Source organism: Dama dama, chromosome 15, assembly GCF_033118175.1.
Source record: "Dama dama isolate Ldn47 chromosome 15, ASM3311817v1, whole genome shotgun sequence".
Lineage (NCBI taxonomy): Eukaryota > Metazoa > Chordata > Mammalia > Artiodactyla > Cervidae > Dama > Dama dama.
In genome coordinates this window covers 96,013,400-96,026,189 of record NC_083695.1, presented here as the reverse complement: position 1 = coordinate 96,026,189, position 12,790 = coordinate 96,013,400, and the positions used below count along the sequence as shown (strand labels likewise).

General features: G+C 57.9%; 1 protein-coding gene across 1 annotated transcript in view; it reads right to left on the bottom strand.

Moving 5' to 3' along the window:
- Nucleotides 1-10,450, bottom strand: part of JAKMIP3 (Janus kinase and microtubule interacting protein 3) — a 94,970-nt gene extending 84,520 nt beyond the window's left edge. The window contains exon 1 of the mRNA XM_061162942.1: nt 10,366-10,450. The gene's annotated coding sequence lies outside the window, so the exon portion shown is untranslated. The remainder of the gene's footprint in view (nt 1-10,365) is intronic.
- Between the last annotated feature and the right edge of the window lie 2,340 nt (nt 10,451-12,790).

The window sequence follows — 12,790 nt, the reverse complement described above, 5'->3', positions numbered from 1 at the left end:
TCAAGATGAGTCACCCACACGTGCGAGCAGCTGTGTGACCTCCCCACGGCGTCCTGGGGACGTGCTCACCGGCACAGTGCTCCCACTGGAGCAAGAACGTGCGCCTACCTCCCAGGAAAGAGGCCGCCCTCCCCAACGGCCGCTCTGGCTCCTGGAGGAGGAACAGGCAAAGTAGATGGCTGCGGTCCCAAGGGGTCTGCCTCAACGTGCCGCAAAGCAGCCGACGCCCTGCAACCCAGGCGGAGGGCTTGCCTGCCGTCCTCGGTGAAGGTGGGGGTGCCGGGCTCTGGAGGGCCTGGTTCGGAGCCAGCTGCCCCGGGAGCAGGAGGGTGCTGTCTGTGGTGCTGAGCTCTCCCACCTCTTCCCAACCTCGCTCCCCGACCACGCCCGGGGGCGAGCTGACCCCACCAGAGTGGGTGCTGCAGTCAGCGCCGCTGGTCCCTGACTCACACCTGGCTTTGCACGTCGGCCCCGCGGTGGCTCTCTCTGGACTCGTCCACGCCCCGCCTGCCCGCCCAGTCAGCCCCACAACTCTCCCACCCCATGTCCGCCAGCGCCCTGACCTCTGGCCGGGCCTCCAGGTTGGTCTGCGCCGTGGGATGAGAGGCAACAGGAACATTAACCAGAAGCTACTCGCTGAGCTTGTCCACGTGGGAAGCTCCTTGATGGCTCTCACAAACCACGCCCCTTTCTAAAACTCTTGGTGGACAGCCCCTCCCAGGCATGCTCGTCATATTAACTGAACTCCCCCCAGAGGCCCTGCTGGTTTCTCCAAGCTGCAGTTGACCCCGGCACTGGCAGTGGAGTGAGGAGCTGTTTCAGGGTGCAGACACCACACCCCCTTCCAAGCTCACAGGGCAGTGGCTCCGGGTCCACCCATGGTCATTTCAAGTGTGACCTCGAGGCTGTGACCACGTGACCTCGAGCTTGAGCCCCACTTCACAGCCAGCTTTCTGTTCCTGGCTCCAGCCTGGATGGAAACCATCATCTCCAAACTCTGCGACACTCCACGGGGGCAAAAGAGGGTGTCAGAACCTTTCCCAGGTGATGGTGGGCTGGTTAGGTGAGAACTCACTCACTTCCCATCTACAGGCACCAAAGATCCTGAGAGGCCAAATTCCAGGGCCCGTCTGGACAGAGAGACAACACATTACGGAAAGACCAAGGCAGCTTTCACCTACAGCCAACAGCCTCCGGGAGGAGAAGGAGAACGGACCTGTTCCAGGCCCGGGGGAGTGGGGTCTCACTGGATACCCTCCCAGGGCTAAGAGAGGGCCAAAGGGCTAACCATCGGGGGCAACTGTCGGGGGCCACTCGAGAACCGTGCTCACCCCACTGCCCCCCATTCCCTTCCACGGGGCTCAGAGGGTCTGCCGTGGATGTAGCAGCAGCTGCAGCAGAAGCCCAGCCCTGGGGACCCTGGGCAGCAGAGGGCCTCGCACGACCTGTGACCAGCGGGCAAGGGCCTCCAGGCGGGCAGGCAGTCTCTGCGAGAAGGGCTCGCTCACCTGAGGCCTCAGGGAGACCCACACACCGTCGCTCAGGGACAGTGACTCATGTGCAGCCCGTGACACCAGGGAAGCCGGGGCAGATGAGCAAGAACCAAGTTTAAAAGGGAGCAAGAGACCCACACAACCTTCAGACACAGAATTAACAACTACCGATTACAGAACACCAACTCTTTCTACATTTTAAATAGATTTTAATTTTTGGAACAGCTTTGGGTTCCCAGCATAGCTGAACAGAGAAGAGTCCCCAGACACCTCGCCCCCCACTAAAGTCTCGTTCTTTTTTTTTTTTGCCCCGTCGTGCGGATCTCAGTTCCCTGAGCAGGGACTGAGCCCGGCCCGCAGCAGTGAGAGCTGAGCCCTCACCACTGGGCCGCCAGGGAATTCCATGGTTCCGTTTCATTTTTCTTAAAGAAATAGTTAGAACCTTGAAAACAACTGCATGGGGTATTAAACAATGAGACATGATGTCCTAAACCTAAATAAAACAGGGAGCACTTTCAAAAAACAAGTATAGTAACTGGACTTTTAACCTAACGGACACCCGATGGCACAGGAATGAACAGGTGATGGAGGATGATCCGGAAACGAGCACAGAGAAGGCAGAATGCACCAAAGGGAAGAGAGGCAGAGACAGGAGGAGACGGGCTCTCAGGAGGAAAAGGGAGGGAAAACCTCCGACACAAAACCTGTGCAGATGTGACTGAGAATTCTCTGAAATTGATGAAAGACAACAATCCAAAGAGCCAATGTATGTCAAAATCTAGACACATCACGATGAAACTTGAGGAAAAAAGAAACAAAGAGAAAATAATACCTGCCAGAGGAAAAAAGCTTATGTTCAAAGGAAGGACTATTCAACAACTGACCAACTTCTCATCAGAACAAGAGAAGCCATAAAACAATGGAATGAAGGAGTAAATGTGCTTTAAAAAAACAAAACTTGCCAAACAAGAATTCTATCCCCAGTAAAAATATACTTCACCCTGATTCTGTTTTTGTTGTTTTGTCCATTGTTTTGGCCGTGCTGCATAGCATGTGGATGTCAGGTCCCCAACCAGGGATCAAACCCGGGCCTCGTGCATTGGAATCACAGAGTCTTAAACACTGGACTGCCAGGGAAGCCCTTTCATGCTCATTCTTGAAAGAAAAAATTTTCAGACCAAAAACAGAAAGCATAAATTGAGAATGGATGCCAACACTGAAGAAAGGAAAGGAAAGAATTAGCCTCAGGATGTCTGGTCCCAAATGGACCTTCCAGAAGCCAGGAGAACAGAAAGGCCGCAGAGTACTAACTACCCGAGGAGCTGCAGAAGCTAACGATGATTTCCAGTGCTGCTGCGAAGCAGACGGATAAAAGCTAAATGCCAGACGGCAAAACATCAAGCTGCTAGAGGGAGGAACTGAGGGGAAGTAAGTATTCCGGGTCCTTGTATGACCTGGGAGGAGCTTCTGGTTCACTGCAGCCTTGGTGAGGTAATGATGCTGCTAGACTTCTGCGGTAAAGAACCTGTCTCCCAGTGCAGGAGTCCCGGGTTAATCCCCTGGTTGGGAAGATCCCCTGGAGAAGGAAATGGCAACCCACTCCAGTAGTCTTGTCTGGAAAATTCTGTGGACAGAGGAGCCTGGCGGACTATAATCCATAGGATTGCAAAGAGTTGGACGCGACTGAGCAACTTCACTTCACATTGCCTGGACAAGGTGCCTGAACACGCCTTGGTTTAGGACCGCCTTCTTGCTTCCCTGGGGTCACGTGGTCAGGAACGTGGAAAGCTCAGTGGGGGTGGGGTCACTCCTGGAGTGGCTGCACCCCCACCAGCCTCCCGCTCTGACTCCCTCAGTTCGGGGGGGTCTGCTTTGGGATGAGAGCACAGGGCCCCTCGCCCCCGACCTGGAGGTGGCTGTGCCCCGCCGTGGGCACCCCAGAGCCAGCCTGCCGAGAGGGCTCTGCAGAGGCTGCTGGCTCCCCAACACCCAGCCCAGCGCCTCACAGCATCTCCGCGAGACCCCACAAGGAGCCCAGACTGAGCTTCAATCTGCCGCCCTTATCTCCAAACCAACACCACCAACCCCCTAAGAAACTGCGCAGGAGCCAGTGGGGGTGGGACAGAGACAGGACTGGGGGCTCGGAAACCAGCAGCAAGTGTGACCTTAGGAACAGAGCGGCCCCCTGGAGGCGGAGGCTTGGTGGGACAGACCCCTGGACCAGAGGATGAACACACTTGCAGTTTCACACAAGAAAAACAGCAAGAAAAGAAAACCCTGCCATGAGCAAAGTTCAATGATAAATGACAAAATAGAGAAAATATATGCACCTGTGTGCTCAGCCGCTCAGTCGTGTCTGACTCTTTGCGACCCCATGGACCGTAGCCCACCAGGCTCCTTTGTCCATGGGATTCTCCAGGCAAGAATACTGGAGTGGGTTGCCATGTCATCTTCCAGGGGATCTTCTCACCCAGGGATCGAACCCGCATCTCCTGCATTGGCAGGCAGACTCTTTTACCACTGAGCCACCTGGGAAGCCTGTACATGCACCTTATATCACAGGTCAAAAGCTAATATATAAGGAACTTCAGGAAATTGAGAAGAAAAATCCAAACAGGCCCAGAGGAAAAAAAAGGAAAAAATAGGCAAGAGCTTTGAATAAACTGCTCACATAAAATGAAATGCAAATAGTCTTTCAATGCATGAAAAGATGCTCAACTTCACTCATGATAAGAGAAATGCAAATAAGATACACTGACATCACCATTTCTCGCCTACCTGGCAAGCCCCCAGAAGTTTGACAACACTGTCTGTTTCGAGGGTGTGAGAACCAGACTGGTAGAATGCCACACGACAGTGGGACTCCTGGGGAGGGGGTTTTGGCAACACATAGCAAAGTACGTAGTCATTTCACTTTTGGCCTAGAAATCCCACTTCTAAGAATCTAGTTAAGATAGACTCAAAAGTGTATGAAAACCATGTGCACACAAGGATATTCACAGAAGAATTGCTTCTAGCAGCAAAAGACAGGAAACAACCCAAATATTCGGGGACTGAGACCTCTCTGACGAGGCTGAGATCCAGCCCCTGGGGGAGTACTACACAGCGGAAAACAGGGGTCGGGCGATCTCTCCACTCAGTGACGCTGAGTGCTGGCACAGACTGAGCCCAGCAATCGTTCGGCAAGGCATAGAAGGCCTCTGCTCCCCCAGACAGGACGGGGGACGCAGAAACAGGCACGCGTGGCCTGTAAGACGGCCAAAGGGAAACACTAGTTAAAAACGACTCTTAAGGACTCCCCTGGTGGCCTGGTGCCAGTGTAGGGGACACGGGAGGATGCCGCATGCTCAGGGTCCACTCAGCCTGCACACCTCAGTCACCGAGCCGAAGCCCGAGAGCCTGTGCCCCCCAACAGGAGAAGCCACCGCAGAGAGCAGCCCCGTCCCCATAACTAGAGAGAGCCTGCCTGCAGCGACAGAGGCCCAGTGCAGCCAAAAAGAAATAACTTTTTAAAAACGACCTTAAAGATACTACCAGCAGAGAAGAGAGAGGTGGTTAAAAAGACAAAGGTGGAGCCAGTCTGCTCTGAACAGACTTCGGCTCATAGCTCTATGTATTTTAGCACAGAACTAAAACAAAATTAAATCAGCATGAAGGGAAACCAAAGCCACTCCTAAAAAGTGAAAGCAAAGTGAAACAAATGAGCTTGGTGAATTAAAGGCAAAAAGAAAAGTAAAGAAATCAAGCCTTTTTTAAACCACCACAGTGTTTTAACACATTGATATTATTTTGAAACAAGGTGAACCAAGTGAAGAAGTCATCTTACACAAGTCATTAGGAGCCAAGGATCTCAGTCGAAGAGAAATGAGATGGAAAAATAAACAATTATCTGCATTTTAAAATTTGAATTAAAAATGCCAGTATAAAATCATGATATATTTTATCTTAAAATCATTTCTAGTGTTGTCCTCTGGCAATCTGGGAAGTCGAGACCAACACAGAAGTCATGAGCTCCCCTGCACCCAACTGCCTGGGGTTTTAGACATTTTGCTGAAAAGACCGGGAGCGATTCCAGCCTCTGCAGAACACGGGGCAGGTGAGCCCCTCAGACCAGAGCTGGAGGAGACAGTCCAGGACCACAGGGGTCTGGTCAGAAGGGAGAACACGCAGGAAAAAATGCTGGACGTGGAGGTCGGCACGTCTCTTAGAAAAGACACAAAAAGAAACAACCACACAAGCACAAAACCTGATCAATCACACTTCATCAAATGTAAAACTTCTGCGCATGAAAGGTCCACACTGGGGATTCCCCGGCCGTCCAGTGGTTAGGACTCCGTGCTTTCACTGCTAAGGTGCGGGTTCAATCTCTGGTCGGGGAGCTAAGATCCCACAAGCTGTGTGGCACAGATAAAACAAAAAAAAAAAGAAAAAGAAGAAGCGGAAAGCAGTGGCCCAGAGCTAACACTGAAAGCTAAAACCCAGGGAAACTTTCCATGTACAGAAAAAGACCTGAAATCTATGCATCTCAAAGCGGGTAGTGTGTGCCTAGAAAAATAAACCCAGACCAGTCAGCTTTGAAACATTTCCAGTAAAACTACTGGACTTCAAAGCCAAAGATAAAATCCTCAAGGCCTCCAGGCAGAGAGAGCAGAGTCGAATGTGACCAGTGTCACGTAAAACCAACACAGAAACAGAGAAACAATGAAAAACATTTCTTGAAAAAGTAAAACGCCACAGACACACAAGCTCAGTGAAAGAAACCACGAACTGAGGATTTTGGAACTAGCCAAGCCGAGAACATTTTGTCGTTCCAGGAAGCAAGAGAGAAATGAGAGAAAAAAAAATATTTAACTTTAAAAAAGGAAAAAAAAAAAAAAAAGACGGGGCTGTTGGGAGCCCAGCAGCAGCCTGAGGCTGCCCCTGAAGCCAGGGCTGGACCGTCTGGATCCTAACCCGCAGAGCAAGGCCGTCCCTGTGTGCCCACGATGGGGACAGACAACCAGGCAAACGGGAGAGGCAAGGACAGGCTTCCCGCCGGCGAGGAGAAAGGGAAGCAGGGCCTGGGGGCCCGGCAGCAAACAGCGCGGTCGTAACTCAGATGCAGGACGTGAGGTGCCGCGCTGGTGAGTCAGGATCCAGGGACCAGGGTCTGCGTGTCTCAGAGCGTCTCCCCAAGGAGCACACCGACCAGGAAAGGACGTCACTGTCAAAGAGCCGTGAGGACGCCGCGACCTCCAGACGCGGCTCGTGACGCCGGGCATGCGGGCCCGGAGGGCAGGGGGCGGGGGGTGCAGTGGGAGGTGTCTGACCAAAAATGCACATCACGTTCCCATCCCAAGAAGGAGCAGAGAAACTCACGTGGAGGAGCACCGTGGCTCAGGCGGTAGTCTGCCTGCAAGGCAGGAGGCCCCGGTTCCATCCCTGGGTCGGGAAGATCCACTGGAGAAGGGATAGGCTCCCCACTCCAGTCTTCAGGCCTGGAGACTCCCACGGACGGAGGAGCCTGGAGGGCTACAGTCCACGGGGTCGCAGAGTCAGACACCACTGAGGCACTTTCTCTTTACAAAACTAGTCGGTACACAGTTCATAAAAGTATCAACCTTAACAAGAGACAAGGCAAGGTTCCGGAGGGTCAGAGACTGCAGGAGACCCAGGAGACAGAAGGGGGTCGGGGGCGGGGGTCCCGTGTAGACCCCGGGAGAGAAAAGGGGGGTCAGTGGGGAGCTGGGGCCGGGTGAGGAGGCCTGTCTCCTGGTGAACCGTGCAGGGATGCCAGTGACTGTCCCGGTTCTGACCACGAACCACATGAAGATGTTAACGTCAGGGGAACCTGAAGGACTGGGTGCTATGTTTGCCACTTTTTGACAAGTCCAAAATTAATTACGTGTAAAACTTCAAAAAATATATCCAACATGTGCACCAAGGGAGGCTCCTCAGAGAAGGGTTGAACTCTGCTAGGCTGCGTCTCCGAACCCCTGCGAGGCAGAGGCAGGCAGAAAGTTCCCTGACCTCACCCGTCTCTAATCAACTCCCAAAGACCCCATCTCCACGTACCATCACCTCGGGGGGCAAGGCTTCAAATATGAACTTGGGGGGGACATAACTCAGCTCCCAGCAGTACCTGTGAGTGTAAGGGAGTTACCTGTGCAGGCGTTAACCAGGAGCAGTGTTGACTGTCTTGATCTTCCTTATCTCTGATATCAGAATTTCCTTTCTAATGGCGGGGGTGAGCCAAGGGGGTCCAAGCGCTCACCGGGTATACCTGTGAAGGCCTGGGTGGGGCCCATCGCACATGGGGAGACTTGCACAGAGGCTCCCCGAGATCCTGCAGGAGCTGAGGGGGCCCAGTGCTCATCTGAGTCCTGGGGAGGCCAGTAAGGGAGGCCCTGGCCTGCGGGGTCTTCGCTGGACGCTGCTGTAGGGGACCTGGCTGGCCTGACCACTGGCGGCATGGAGGGAGCGGGGCCCAGGGCTGCTTGCACAGGGCGCACCCGTGTGATGGCCTGAAGACGCCTATTCCAGGGGCCAGTGGGCCGTGAGGCTTGACCCCGTCACTGAGGTCAGCCACGGGCAGGTCACCCTCAACAGGAAATGCTGGCTGGGCCTTAAGGACAAGCCTCACACCTCTGCCCTGGACTATGCTTGGCACAGCATGGTACTGGGGCTAAGTCCAGCTCACAGCCAGCTGAGCCCTGATAGGAAGGGTCCAGGCCTGGGGCCCCGCAGAGGGGCAGGGGGAGCGTGCAGGCCAGGCAGCTCTGCTGGGAGAGGGGGTCTTCAGAGACCCCGGCCGGGCAGGGCAGAGGGGAGGGAGCAGGCCGGGGGAGGGTGGAGGCCCAGGTGGAGGTCCCCTCTCTGGACTGTGCCTGAGAGACACGGGGCGCCCTGCTCATCTGTGACTCGGACAAGGGCCTCCCGTGCCCCGGGCTCAGGCCCCTCGCTTCCGGAAGGTTCACTGTGAGACAGTCGCTTCTGCACGTTCCAGCTCCTGAGGACGTCCCTAGGCCTGGCTCCCCGGCCACACCCCACCCTCGGGCCTCTCCCGGGCCCTGCAGTGCACCCTCCCCTCAGGGCGACTCCCGTCCACAGGAAGGGGCGCCAGGACGGTGCCTGGCATGCAGCAGGGGCTGTGCAAGGAGTGACACTTTCATCATGACGTCCCTCTTTCTCACTTTTTTCTTTCTTATGACAGTTTTTATCGTTGCACCATGTTCACAATTGCCCGGACCTTGCCAGTATCATGAATGCAAACTTAGGGTTTCAAAATCCCAGACCCTGAGACTTGCTGGTGGTGATGCCACCAACTGCCTCCGGAAGGCACACCAACCTTCTGGTGACGTGCTCTTGAAATGCTCAGAGGAGAAAGTGAAAGTGTTAAGTCAGTGTCCGATTCTTTTCAACCTCATGGGCTGTAGTCCACCAGGCTCCTCTGTCCATAGGATTCTCCAGGCAAGAAAACTGGAGTGGGTTGCCAGGCCCTTACTCCAGGGGATCTTCCCCCTCCCAGAGATGGAATCCAGGTCTCCCACATTGTAGGCAGATTCTCCACCATTTGAGCTACCTGGGAAACACTCCTTAATACAAAAGAGAAATGTTGCTCCTTAATACAAGAAGGTCTATCTGCCAGAACTGTGGGAGAAATACTGCAGGTATTAATAGCTGCCAAATCGAGTCTTAATTCACGGACACAAATCAGCTTTCAGAGACCCCCAAAGGGCTAGGAGGGTCCCAAGCCCCCGTGTTTATTCCACTCAGCCGAGCAGACACCCTGCCTGGCACCTGTCCCTCCCCCTCCCCAGGTGGGCGGTGGTCCTCCCAGCAGGTGGGCGGTGGTCCTCCACCCAGGTGGGCGGTGGTCCTCCCAGCCCCTGACAGCCCTGCTCCCTGGAGGCTGGAGGTCGAGGGGCACTTCCCATTCCCGCTGTCCCGCAGCTCAGAGCGAGGACCTGCGGCGTCACCCAGGCCCCCGATACCTGCAGACTACAAGCGGTAGAGAAGCTCCCTCGCGCTGTGGCAGCGCAGGAAGAGGAAATGAATCAGAACCTAGGATGCGCAGCAGGAAGGAGCTGCTGAGAAGCGGATCCGCTTCTCCCGAGAAGCAAGGTCAAAGGGAGGGACGGGTTTTTCCAGGAAAACTGGAGGCCGCCGCCTCGTCTCTGGCTCCTGACAACCAATCAGACCTTTCACTCCGTAGCTTCCGATTCTGTGAGCATCAGACAGCTACGCCGCCACCCCCGGAAACGGGAACGCAAGAGGTTGAAAACTGGACATCAAAAAAAAAAAAAAAAAAAATCGCCAGGGCCGCGCCTTCCCGAGGTGGGCGACGCATAAACGCCGGAGTCGAGGCCCCCAGCGCCCACCTGCGCGTCCACCCAGGCCCCGAGGCCGCGGCGCAGTGGGGCCTGTGCGCCTGCCGCCGCGCCCCGCTGGGTCCCGGAAACAAGCTCGGCCCAGATCGGTGGCCGAGAGCCTGCGGGGGCACCTGGAGACCCCCTGCCCCCGGCGAGGGCTCCTCGGGGGCGCAGGACCCCGGGCCGCCGGGATGTCACCCCGCCACCCTGCCAACTTCGGGCCACCCCCGGGCCCCCTCCGGGTCACCCCAAGGCCATCCCCGACCAACCCTGGGCCACGTTATGGCCACCTACAGACCACTCCCATCCCAGCCCTGGGCCATCTCCGGGCCATCTCCTGGGCCACCTCCGGGCCGTTTCCCGGCCGCGGGCGGGGATGAGCGTGCGCTGCCGGCCCGCCACCCCGCAGCCACCCTGCCGCGCAAGGCGCGGGGGACGCACGGTGCCAGGCGCTGGCGCAGCGCGGAGGCCCGGCCGGGTCGCGGCGGCGCGCGGGGCCGGGGACGGCCGGGGCTGCTCACCGAGGCTCCCCGCAGGCGGGCGGCTCCGGGACTCGGGCGGCGGCGTCCGACGGCCCGGCTCAGCCATTGCAGTGGCGCTGCGGCGGGCGGGGGGCGCGCGTCACCGCGGGCGGGCGCCCCAAACCCCGGCGTTCCCCGCCCTCCCCGCCCCGGCGCGCGGCCCCGCTACACCCCAGCCCCACCTCCTCGCCTCTTCTTCTGCCCCTCCGAGTCCTTTCGGGAGCAGGTCTGCAGTCTGTTAAAATCCGGAGACCTCGTGGCCGTAAATAGCCCGGCTGCGGCGGGGAGGGCTCTGGGCGGCCCGCACGCCGCAGCCGGGCCCGCGGGGTCTAGGGGACGGTCGAGGGGGATCGCTCACCCGCACTTCAGTCGGAGAGCAGCCGCAGGAGGTGGTCGCACGCGTGTGTTTAACCGTTAACTCTCGGCAGCCCGCCTCCAAATGCTGCCTGTCTCGGAGGAGGGAGAAGTGGGTTTTGGAGCCTCGCGGGGAGCAAATGAGCCCTGGCTCGGGACCCGGATCCCCAAATCCATGGTTAGGCCGCGCCTCCGAGGCCACCTGGCGCCAGGACCGCCCCCCCCCAACCCCCGCCGCCGCTCCATCCTCCGGGGGCCCCACTTCTTGGAGTTTCCGGAGAAGGGCAGGAAGGAGAGTGAATCGTGTCTACTATAACCTGTGTACGGGGGAAAGCTTCCCAGTGGGACGCGATCTTTCCCTGGATACCAGGATGTAGGACTGTCGAGGCCAGCGTCCGGAGCTCAGAGCGCAAACGCGGGCCCTAAAGTGTGCGGGTGCCGGGGCTCGACCTCCGTGTCCCGGCCCTGCTCTCTGGGCACAGGACCGCCGGTGCCGCTTAGCGGCTGCCGGCTGAGAACACGTCTGAGAGACCGAAGGCTGGGTCCTCAGGTCGCCCGTCTGAATGACGGACACCGGGAGGCCCGGGCGCATGGGTGTCCCGCCCCTTGGTTCCTTGGTGAGTGGCCATCGTGGGGGGTTTAGTGTGAACTGAAGAGGGCTCTCAGGAAGGCTCCAGACAGCAAGGAAAACCACAGCCAGGATAAGCGTCCCCTCCGGGAGGTCCCTGGAGAAGGAGGCAAGTATTCTCGCCTGGAGAATCCCATGGACAGTCTGGCGGGCTGCAGTCTGTGGGGTCACAGAGAGTCGGACACGACTGAATGACTAACGCGCACGCGCGCACACACGCACGCGCGCGCGGAGGGCCCATGGGGTGGGGCAGGCTGGAGCCCCAGGCTGGGACCCCACACCACCCACCGCTCTGTGTTGGTCTCACTGCCGATAGACTGCGTGCTGGGTGGCGGCAGTAGCCAGACTGGCCTCGGTGGGGAGAGACCCAGCTCGGTAACCCGCAGATGGTCTGCACCTGTGCCGACATTGGCCGGGACGACTTGGAAGGCTGTGTGCTCACTCCGTCTGCTCCAGCGGCACACTTGGGTGGCTCTGGGTGGTCCGTTTTTCAGCGTAACTCATTGAAGGTGACACAGACTCAGTGAGTCAGCCCCTTGGGCTCCCCACAGCATCACACACATGAGACCCCCTTTCTGAGCGAAAAACACCGGGCTGTCTGGTTGTTCCGACGCTTGGCAGGTGCCCGTGGAGGATGGACAAGGTGCCGGACGCCAGTCCAGCCTCTGTCCTCAGGGAGCTCGTGTTCCAGGGGGAGGAACAGGGAAACGTTAAGTCATCGGCTGGTAAGGCTTTGGAGAGAGGTTCACGCAGGTAAAGCAGGTGAGGGAACCCAGCGATGGCGGCAGGGGGCAGGGGGGTGTTCCTGTTTCACTAAGGAGGTCAGCCGGCCTGACGAGGCCACATCTTAGTTAGCAGGAAGAAAGAGGGAGCTGGGCAGGGCTCTGGGGGGAGAGCATCCCAACAGCTGCAGCCAGAGTGGACAGCTGAGCGTGGGCCGCCACCGTGCGCCGGGACGGCTGCTGTCACCAGAACCGACCCGCCTGAGCACCACTCACGTGCACGCTGGGCCTGCTGAGAGCTTGCGGTCAGAGACTGAACACCCCGGGGTGTCCCGGACGCCCGCTAGGGCCGGGACCAGGTGGGCAGCAGCCTCACGGGTGTGAGCCCCGGGCAGAGCTGCCCCTCCGGGCTTCCGCTTCCTCACCCGGACGTGGACCTGCCTGCACCTGCCGTCTGCCCTCTGCCCTCTTCGGGCCCCAGGCCACCAGCAGCACACCTGCCCTCCCCACCCAACACCTGCGGGCCCATCGCTCAGCCTTTAGCCTGCTCGATCTGTCACCGCGACCCTTCCCCCTCCGCACCGTCCGCCCGTCCATCCCGGCCTGGACGCTCGGGGCTGAGCTGTGCAGACCTCAAACCTGGCCAGGCCCACTCCCAGCTCCTCCCAGCCAGTCTTCCCATGGTCTTTCCCGCAACAGTAAACTCCCCTTGCTGTGCAGA